The sequence below is a fragment of the Panulirus ornatus genome, chromosome 43 (assembly GCF_036320965.1).
Source record: "Panulirus ornatus isolate Po-2019 chromosome 43, ASM3632096v1, whole genome shotgun sequence".
Classification (NCBI taxonomy): domain Eukaryota; kingdom Metazoa; phylum Arthropoda; class Malacostraca; order Decapoda; family Palinuridae; genus Panulirus; species Panulirus ornatus.
The window spans coordinates 2,859,484-2,870,229 of record NC_092266.1 but is presented as its reverse complement, the minus strand read 5'-3'; the positions used below and the strand labels follow the sequence as shown (position 1 = coordinate 2,870,229).

General features: G+C 41.8%; 1 pseudogene; it reads left to right on the top strand.

The window, feature by feature from the left end:
• The first annotated feature begins 9,065 nt into the window (after positions 1–9,065).
• Positions 9,066–10,428, top strand: LOC139762254 (uncharacterized; annotated as a pseudogene).
• Positions 10,429–10,746: the final 318 nt, after the last annotated feature.

Here is a 10,746-nt window from a genome sequence, read left to right as displayed (position 1 = left end):
GGAACCATGGAAGCGGAAGTGAATCATAGGGTGGGGGAGGGAGCGAAAGTTCTGGGAGCCTTGAAGAATGTGTGGAAGTCGAGAACATTATCTCGGAAAGGAAAAATGAGTATGTTTGAAGGAATAGTGGATCCAATAAGGTTGTATGGTTGCGAGGCGTGGGCTATGGATAGAGTTGTGCGCAGGAGGGTGGATGTGCTGGAAATGAGATGTTTAAGGACAATATGTGGTTTGAGGTGGTTTGATTGAGTAAGTAATAATCGGGTAAGCGAGATGTTTGGTAATAAAAAGAGTGTGGTTGAGAGAGCAGAAGAGGGTGTTTTGAAATGGTTTGGTCACATGGAGAGAATAAAGTGAGGAAATATTGACCAAGAGGATATATGTGTCGGAGGTGGAAGGAACGAGGAGAAGTGGTAGACCAAATTGGAGGTGGAAAGATGGAGTGAAAAAGATATTGAGTGAACGGGGCCTGAAAATGCAGGAGGGTGAAAGGAGTGCAAGGAATAGAGTGAATTGGAACGATGTGGTATACCGGGGTTGACGTGCTGTCAATGGATTGAACCAGGGCATGTGAAGCGTCTGGGGTAAACCATGGAAAGTTCTGTGGGGCATGGATGTGGAAAGGGAGCTGTGGTTTCGGGCATTATTGCATGACAGCTAGAGACTGAGTGTTAACGCATGGGGCCTTTGTTGTCTTTTTCTAGCGCTACATCGCACACATGAGGGGGAGGGTCTTGTTTTTCCATGTGTGGCGGGGTGGCGATGGGAATGAATAAAGGCAGACAGTATGAATTATGTACATGAGTATATATACATTCATATATATAGGTATGTATATGTGCTGTGCGTGGACATGTATGTATATACATATGTATGTGAGTGGGTTGGGCCATTCTTTCGTCTGTTTCCTTGCGCTACCTCGCTAAAGCGGGAGACAGCGACAGACAAAGCAAGTCAAATAGAATAAATAACATATGTATGTATGTATATTTATATATATATATATATGGTTGCGAGGCGTGGGCTATGGATAGAGTTGTGCGCAGGAGGATGGATGTGCTGGAAATGAGATGTTTGAGGACAATGTGTGGTGTGAGGTGGTTTGATCGAGTAAGTAACGTAAGGGTAAGAGAGATGTGTGGAAATAAAAAGAGCGTGGTTGAGAGAGCAGAAGAGGGTGTTTTGAAATGGTTTGGGCACATGGAGAGAATGAGTGAGGAAAGATTGACCAAGAGGATATATGTGTCGGAGGTGGAGGGAACGAGGAGAAGAGGGAGACCAAATTGGAGGTGGAAAGATGGAGTGAAAAAGATTTTGTGTGATCGGGGCCTGAACATGCAGGAGGGTGAAAGGAGGGCAAGGAATAGAGTGAATTGGAGCGATGTGGTATACAGGGGTTGACGTGCTGTCAGTGGATTGAATCAAGGCATGTGAAGCGTCTGGGGTAAACCATGGAAAGCTGTGTAGGTATGTATATTTGCGTGTGTGGACGTGTGTATGTACATGTGTATGGGGGGGGGGTTGGGCCATTTCTTTCGTCTGTTTCCTTGCGCTACCTTGCAAACGCGGGAGACAGCGACAAAGTATAAAAAAAAAAAAAAAAAAAAAAAAAAAAATATATATATATATATATATATATATATATATATATATATATATATATATATATATATATATATATATATATATATATATATATATATTAGAAAGTTTGGATGAAAAAAATCGTCATTTTTTAATGTTTGTACCGGTTTATAAGTATGTTTGTACCGGTTTATAAGTAAGTTTGTACCGGTTTATAAGTATGTTTGTACCGGTTTATAAGTATGTTTGTACCGGTTTATAAGTATGTTTGTACCGGTTTATAAGTATGTTTGTACGGGTTTATAAGTATGTTTGTACCGGTTTATAAGTATGTTTGTACCGGTTTATAAGTATGTTTGTACCGGTTTATAAGTATGTTTGTACCGGTTTATAAGTATGTTTGTACCGGTTTATAAGTATGTTTGTACCGGTTTATAAGTATGTTTGTACCGGTTTATAAGTATGTTTGTACCGGTTCATAAGTATGTTTGTACGGGTTTATAAGTATGTTTGTACCGGTTTATAAGTATGATTGTACCGGTTTATAAGTATGTTTGTACCGGTTTATAAGTATGTTTGTACCGGTTTATAAGTATGTTTGTACCGGTTTATAAGTATGTTTGTACCGGTTTATAAGTATGTTTGTACCGGTTTATAAGTATGTTTGTACCGGTTTATAAGTATGTTTGTACGGGTTTATAAGTATGTTTGTTCTATCTCTGGGATTGATTTTTAATATTAATGCCTATACGAGAAAACTGTCTAGAAAACTACAAAGGTATTATCAGTGATACATAGTCCAACTGTATTATAGAGTATATTACAAAACTACATACCATAAGAACATGAGAAGTAAGGACACTGCAAGAGGGGTATTGGCCCGAGCTAGGCAGGTCCTGAGTCTGTCCACAAACCAACTGCCTGTACCCATAAACACATCCAACCTTCGTTTAAAGCTAACTAAAGAACTAACTTCAACTACTGTACTTGACAGCTTGTTCCATAAATCTATTACCCTATTCCCGAACCAATATCTACCCACATCCGACCTGAATCTATCTAAATCCATTATTTTTGGTCCTACCCAGTGGCCTCATTCTAAGAACTTTATTCATGTTACCTCTATGTATGGTCTTTATTCACATCCCCTCTAGACCTTCTCCTCTTAAATGACTGCAAATTCAGCCTTTTTTACCTTTCTTCATAAGTGAGTTTTCTAATTCCAGGAATCATTTATGTTATTCGCATTTGTGCTCTCTCTCTCTCTCTCTCTCTCTCTCTCTCTCTCTCTCTCTCTCTCTCTCTCTCTCTCTCTCTCTCTCTCTCTCTCTCTAATAATCATTATTAACTGCATAGTATGGAGCCCAAAACTAAACCGCATGATTCAAATGTGAGTCTCACCAATTCAAGATAATGTTGTAATAATACTTTAGGAGTTTCATTGCTAACAGTCCCATTAATGAACCCAAACAAACTATTAGCCTTATTACACACTTTAATACATTGTTGCCGCGGCTTAAGATCCTCGCTCACTCCACCTGAAGTACGTGGAATTGTTGATCTGATTAACATGTAATGGCAGACCTGAAAATACACACACACACACACACACACACACACACACACACACACACACACACACACACACACACACACACACACACACGTACAAATTCTCTCTACTTCTCTCTCTTTTCATTTCTCGTATCTTTTATTTTTTGCATTATACACAATAACTACTCCTATATTTGTTCTCTTTACTCGTATATTTCAATCAGGTAAATTAAAGCTTAAGTCCATGTAATTTGTTTAGTAAATCGTAATGAGATCTTTTTCTCCTCTGTGTGTGTTGGACCCGAGGAAAGTAAAACCATTCCCCATTATTGACAACAGTGTTTTAGGGTTAAGTAAGCAATGGTTTCATCAATATAGACTTTGGTAAAGAGAAATTGATATCAAATCTAAGAAGTTCATGATCAGGCAAATAGATGATCCTAGCCCTCTTAGCAAAATCTAATCTATTATTTACATTATATGGCGAGATTCTTTTTCCTTTACCGTAGCTGAGATGCCCCTACCCTCAAAAACTTTAATTGACTTAATAAAACTTTGTTGACAATAACGTTTTCCAAGATGCTGAGGCTGATTCTTATTGAAAGAAATTCGGTTTAGCCATGATAAATTCCCTCACTCCCATTCTCATTAACTTATTCATGGAATACTGAGATCCAAACTTCAGTTAGTAACAGTCCAAAAATATGGTTAAGATACGTTAACGATATGTGGTCCTTATGGCCATCTTACCAAGATCATGATGTTTTCTTTAATGAATTACGATTCATCCCACCATCAAGTTTAAGACTAAATGGAAACACAAAGGCAAATCACCCTTCCTTAATGTGGTGATAATTAGGTATTTTGATTAGTTATCCTTTAAGATCTACAGGAAGCCTACCAGTGCTGAGAGTTATATTCATTATTTTTCAGGATGTGGGAAAACAGGATCCCAGCTCCAGGTGTGGTGTGCAGGAACAGTTCCCCAGTGCTACGTCTGGTGTGTGAGGGACACAATACCTATGTGTGAGATGTGATGTGTGAAGGAACGCCATGCCCAAGCAGAGATACGGAACTCTTATCACAGTATCCTCATCCCGGTACAAGCTTGCGGTGTGTGGGACATAGTACTACCTGCCAGGTCTGGTATGTGAGGAACAGAGTACCTCAGTGCCAGTGCAATACTGGTGAGTGTGAGATGAAATGGCTTAGTGTCAGATGTGGAGTGTGGTGAGACAGTACACCAGTGTCAGTGTATGTGTAGGTACAGTGCTGATGACATATTACCCCAGTGTCAGTGTACGTGTGGTGTTACACCGTCCTAGTGCCTTGTGGGTGTCTGGTAACACATTACCCCAGTGTCGGTGTAGGTGTGGTGGTACAGCGCTCAAGTGCCAACACTACCTTCCTTCACCACCTACGTATACTACTCACCCTCACTGCAGACCTACAAGACCTTCCTTCACTACGGTGAGGTGTCTGGTGACATCAGTACCTCAGTGTTAGTGTAGGTATGGTATGGTGGTACAGGACCCTCGTGACAGGTGTGGTGTGTGATGAGACACTACCACAGATTTAGTGTATGTGTGGTGCCACAGGACCCTTGTGCCAGGTGCGGTGTCTAGTGACACAGTACCACAGTGCTAAGCCTGTTGTGTAGTGACACAATCGCCAAGCTTCTCTGCAGGTCTGGTCTGCAGAGACACGTTGCCAGTCTTGATGTTTGAGGACAAACTATCTCAACATTAAGTCTGGTTTATGGGAAATTCATTATCTTGTACCATCCATGATGAGTGTAGAATACAGCAGCCCAGTGCCTGGTCTAGTGTGTGGGAGGCATACTGCCTCACTCCCAGGTCTGGTTTATAGTAACACAGGTGTCACCCTCTTGCTCACATATGATCATCTCTGGTGGGTGTCTGCGACTTATGTAACTTTATGTCCACAACCTTTTGATCATATCTAAACATTATGGCCTCAGTAAACCGTGCAAGAGATTACTTGATTTGTAAAAATTCTCTCTCTAGAAATATCGATGATTTTTCTTAAAAAAGTATTGATTTACCTTCTTTGTTGTATTACTGATATGTTATCAAAGAAATAAATTACCTTGTAATCAATCTTTTCTTTTTTTTTTTACTTGCCTGATCAGTAGTGTATGTCATTTCACTTGCATCTCCATATGAAAGCAACAGCAGGACACATGTTATTTTCATTGAAAATTAACTATACATGGTGGTAAGTACAGACGTACAGTACAGTACATGTAGAGCCTCAACATTAAGCCAGGAGAGCTCAGGTTACTGGCTGCAAGCAAATGTGACGAAACTCCTGAAGGAAAGTGACTTTTCCCTAAAATAAGCTCACTGTAGGTAAGTTGTCTGTTTATTGCCATTAGACTGTGTAGAAAACCTTAATACTTATGTGTGGTGGTAACGAGTGGCAACAGTTTGCAGTGTTACACTTGTCGCTGCACCTAATACTAATATTGAACTGTGCATTGTTTTACTGTCATTGGTTCATGACATAAAGTATTTTAGATATTGTTAATGTTCGGAGGCTACGTAACTAAATGTCAGAGTCTGAGAAAGCATCTGTAGAAGATATTATGTGATTGCTATTTCTGAATCTTGGTTTGATATAAAATAGATAGACTTCTTTGCCTAATACGCAATTCCAGGGTATAATTTTTAATAAAAACATGGTAAATAATGTAGGCGGTAATGTTTGGCCTTTGTTAAAGATCATCTTAATCTTATGATGAATAAAATGTACCCGATGGGAATGTCGATTTCATTTTACATAGATTAAAGATGAGCTTCGTAAGAAAATAACAGTAGGACAAACACCAGAGAAAGGCGACAGATTTTATGATCAGTTTGCAGAAATTTGTGATGAACAAGATTCTGTCGTAAAAGACTTAAGTGCAAGGTTGGGGCGAATGTCTCTTTCCACCAGCTTCGGGTGCGGATCCACGTAGATTTGCTTGATATTTCCATAATCCAATTAGTTGAGAAACCTGCTCGTGACGTTGATAATGTTGAAGATTTAGGTAAGTTTGTTACAATTCAATAAATGTTATTCCTTTTATTAAAAGAAAGATTATTGTCTGGATATCCATAGAAAAAGCATCTCAGTGATTGTATGGGTGAAGTGTACATACATATCTAGGTGTAGGTGGCGTCCAGTATAGAGCGCACAGTGGGTAAAATAACTCAACGTAGGAGAGTGACAGGGGAAGGCGAGCGGGCTCAGGCACCCCAAGGGTACACTCCCTTGGGGTGTTATTGGGTGATTATCATAGTTTGTGGTGTAAGTGCAATTAGAAAGAGTGTCTTTGAAGTTGCGCTAGTCTCCTTTTTTGTAGTGGTAGTGTGAGGGTGGTGGGACGGGAATAGGGTTAGATGAGAGGTGAAGAGAGAGATGGATGTGGTCGGAAACTCACAGTGGTCCTGGAGACAAAAAGTAATGAAGATAATTACTGGCTCTGTTGGAGAAGACAAGGTCGAGTCTGCCCTTTCCTCCTGGGCCAGTGAAGATGGTATGGAAGAAAGGTCCTAGGAAGTTGCGACGTTTGAAGGAGCATAAAGCGAATAGGTCATCACCGTGAGAATTGTTTTTGTTGTGGTGGAAGGTTCTGTGTTGGGCGTTGAGGTCAGCTAGAAGGTAGACTGGGATATGAGTGTGATTGAATACTGTCCAAAGATCGCGGAGTGGAATGTTAGTGTTGGGTCGAGAGTATGTAGTGCAGAAGATAATGAAGCCATGTATTGTGTTTACTGCTAGAAAGTGTTCGAGACGCCATGAAGTGGTTATTATTCGTGTTCGACAGTATTGCGTGTAAGACTGGCGACTTCCTCGTGTCTACCGTCTGAAGACTGTCGGGATGTATATCCGTAGTGTCTAATTCTACACCCATTAGTGATACATGTGCTGTTAATTATCAAAACATCGGGTCTTTTCTCTTCGAGGAGAGTGGCAACCAGATGACGGCCATTGTGGTAGATGAGTACATTAAACTGCAAGATTTTAAGCATTTTACGATTTTGGGAAGTTTTATCGTTCTTTTAATTCTGTGGTCGATGACTGCCATTGGCATTCCGTTGAGGGTCTTCATGTGAACTTCGGTGGAGGTTTGTCTGGTCTTGGGTCGGCAACTTCCTGGGAGGGGTTAGGGAGGGGGAGAGTCATTGTGGACGAGTCGAATGTCGACGTTGTAAGCAGGTAGGTTGTCTGGTGAGTCGGCAGGGTCAGGTTCTGTGGCTCCTCTGGGAGGGTTAGGTGCGAGAGGAGGGGAGGTGGAGGGGAAGGAGGCGGGGGGGAGGGATTGGGAAGTGGAGGCTTCGAGAGGGAAGGTCGGGGGGAAGCGGAAGTTGTGATGGTGAGTGTGGAAGAGGAACTGGTAAGTGGAGAAATGGATGGGTTGTTGGTGTTGAGTTGAGGGTGGTAGATGGAGTTGTGTTAGGTGGTGCGGGGGAGGTATCTGGAGGGTGACAGGTTGTGTTGCTGGGGGAGAGTTTGAAGTGTTACTGGAAGTATCCTGGGACATATTTGCGTTAGGGGTCAGGGAGACGTGTGACAGGAGCCTGGGAAGGATGGCTGTTGGCGGGGGAGGTGAGGAGTTCGGGTGGAGTAAGTACATTGGGCAGGTTGATGTGTGCTGGCAGCAAGTCGAAAATCCTGACAAATTCAGACTTGTCTTCCTTGCTCAAGAACAGTGCTTTGAGGTAGCACGCATGCATCCTTCCTTGTAGAGTGAGGAGGTCGGAGGAGTTTGTGGATGGGATAGGAGAAGCTTGGGTGGCAGACGGAGGTGCAGCAGCAACTGCTGCGTAGAGGTGAGGGTTTGTAGAAGGGGACGAGCTGGAGGTTTTGAGAGATTGTCGCGCCGAGCGGAGTTGCTCATACTTTCGTGGGCATTGCCCAGATACAGCAACGTGTTGACCTTTACAATTAACACAGGTTGCTGCCTGAGCCTTACACTCACGAAAACCGTGATCAATTTCCGCACATTGACTGCATGTCTGGCGCTGAGCTTTGCAGCTCTTAGTCTCGTGTCCGTATTGTAGACATTTAAAACCTTGTATATCGAGGTACTGGTCGGGTTTGTGGTATTTGGCAGGCACTGAGATCATGGGAAACAAGATTCCCCGGGAGAGTAGGCGATCTGTCTCGGTCGAGTTAGAGCATTGTATTTTAAGTGATCTTGAAGTGTTCAGTTTGAAAACGTTGATGACATTAATGTCACTGTTTTCTTGATTTATGGCTTCAGTTATCTCTATGGGGTTAAGGGACAAGATAGATGCATCAATATTATTAGCACTATCGATACATCTAGCTTGAAGGGGGTGGTCGTAAGCTTGGATAGGATCTCATCTGGATCGCTATCCTTGCTTAAACATATTTTATATAGATATTTATTAGTAGGGGATTGAATAACCCTACTGGGACGGACCTCAGTGGTCTTAAATACAATCGTTAGTAATTCGAACGTGTAAAGAGGGGGGGGGGGGACTTTCTGTTTTAATCAATTTTAAACGAATGTCAGGAGGCATGATGGCATCAATGTCCTAATGCCGAGGAAACGTAGGTGAGGGACCACAACCCCACTCCAGGGAGGACCCTGCACTATCACAGGGTAACCCAGGAGGCTCGGCGGGAGTGGTAAGAATGTGAGGGTCTCAACCCCGTTAGGTGAGAACAGGTCCACACCAAGCCTCCGCTCCTCAGGAAGTAATTTTCCTGAATGGTGTGGGGAAGCTGGGGTAGAAATTGTTCAAGCCTAACGGTCGAGAGATGTTGGATGATGGATGGTAAAAAAGATAGAAAAAAGCACGAGAGAAATGGACTGGAGGCAACGTAGGGTGGAGAGTGAGTTGGCTTTATATCCCACACTCTAGCCAAGGTCAGTCTCTCTCTGGTGTTCACTCGCAAAGCATCTCATGGTGTCACGGACGGCAGTTGTGGACTGACAGGGTGAGCTACACTGTGTTATAAACGTGTTATGGTGATACAGAAGACTGCAGCATGGAGGGACAACCAGGGACATATTCTCCGTGCAGCGAAACCTCCTCAAACAGTTTTGACAACAGGAGACAGAAGGTCATAAACACAAGAAAAACCCTTCAAATGTCCTGAGTGTCAGAAAAGCTTTACGAAACATGTCTATCTTCATAGGCACATGAAATTACATACTTTTGGGAAGACATATCAGTGTAAAGAATACCAGAGTACCTTCTCCCGTAAGAACAACTTAGTGTTGCAGATGAAAGTTCACATTGGACAAAAGCAATATCAGTGTTCAGAGTGTCAAAAGTATTTTTCTAAAAAATGTAATTTAAAGACACACTTGAGAGTCCATACTGGTGAGAACCCATACCAATGTTCAGAATGTCAAAAAAGTTTTTCTTCTAAAAGTTTGTTAGTGACACGCCTGAGAGTTCACACTGGCGAGAAGCCATACCGACGTTCAGAATGTCAAAAACGTTTTTCTCAGAAAAGTAGTTTAGTGACACATGAGAGTTCACACGGGCGAGAAGCCATACCAATGTTCAGAATGTCAAGAAACTTTTTCTCAGAAAAGTAATTTAGTGACACACCTGAGAGGTCACACGGGCGAGAAGCCATACCAGTGTTCAGAATGTCAAGAAACTTTTACTCAGAAAATTAATTTAGTGACACACCTGAGAGTTCACACGGGGGAGAAACCATACCAGTGTTCAAAACGTCAAGAAACTTTTACTCAGAAAATTAATTTAGTGACACACCTGAGAGTTCACACGGGCGAGAAGCCATACCAATGTTCAGAATGTCAAAAAACATTTTCTCAGAAAAGTAATTTAGTGACACACCTGAGAGTTCACACGGGCGAGAAGCCATACCAATGTTTAGAATGTCAAAAAACATTTTCTCAGAAAAGTAATTTAGTGACACACCTGAGAGTTCACACGGGCGAGAAGCCATACCAATGTTCAGAATGTCAAAAAAGTTTTGCTTTTAAAAGTGATTTAGTGAGACACCTGAGAGCTCACACGGGCGAGAAGCCGTACCAATGTTCAGAATGTCAAAAACTTTTTCTCAGAAAAGTCATTTAGTGACACACCTGAGAGTTCACACAGGCGAGATGCCATACCAATGTTCAGAATGTCAAAAAACTTTTTCTCGTAAAGGTGATTTAGTGAGACACCTGAGAGTTCACACGGGTGAGAAGCCATACCAATGTTCAGAATGTCAAAAAAGTTTTCTCAGAAAAGTAATTTAGTGACACACCTGAGACTTCACACAGGCGAGAAGCCATAGTAATGTTCAGAATTTCAAAAACATTTCTATAACAGAGGTAATTTAGTAAAACGTCTGAGAGTTCACACAGCCGAGAAGCCAAACAAGTAAAAAGAATATCAAAAAACCTTTTCTGCTATAAGTACTTCAGTGACACATCGAGAGGTTACACAAGCGAGGAACCATAATAGTGTTCAGAATGTCAAGAAACTCTCCCTGGTAAAAGTGCTTTAGTCAGACACCTGAGAGTTCACAAGGCGAGAAGCCATACCGGTGTTCAGAATGTCAAAAACAATTTTCTTGAAGAGGTGATTAAGGAAGACATCGGAG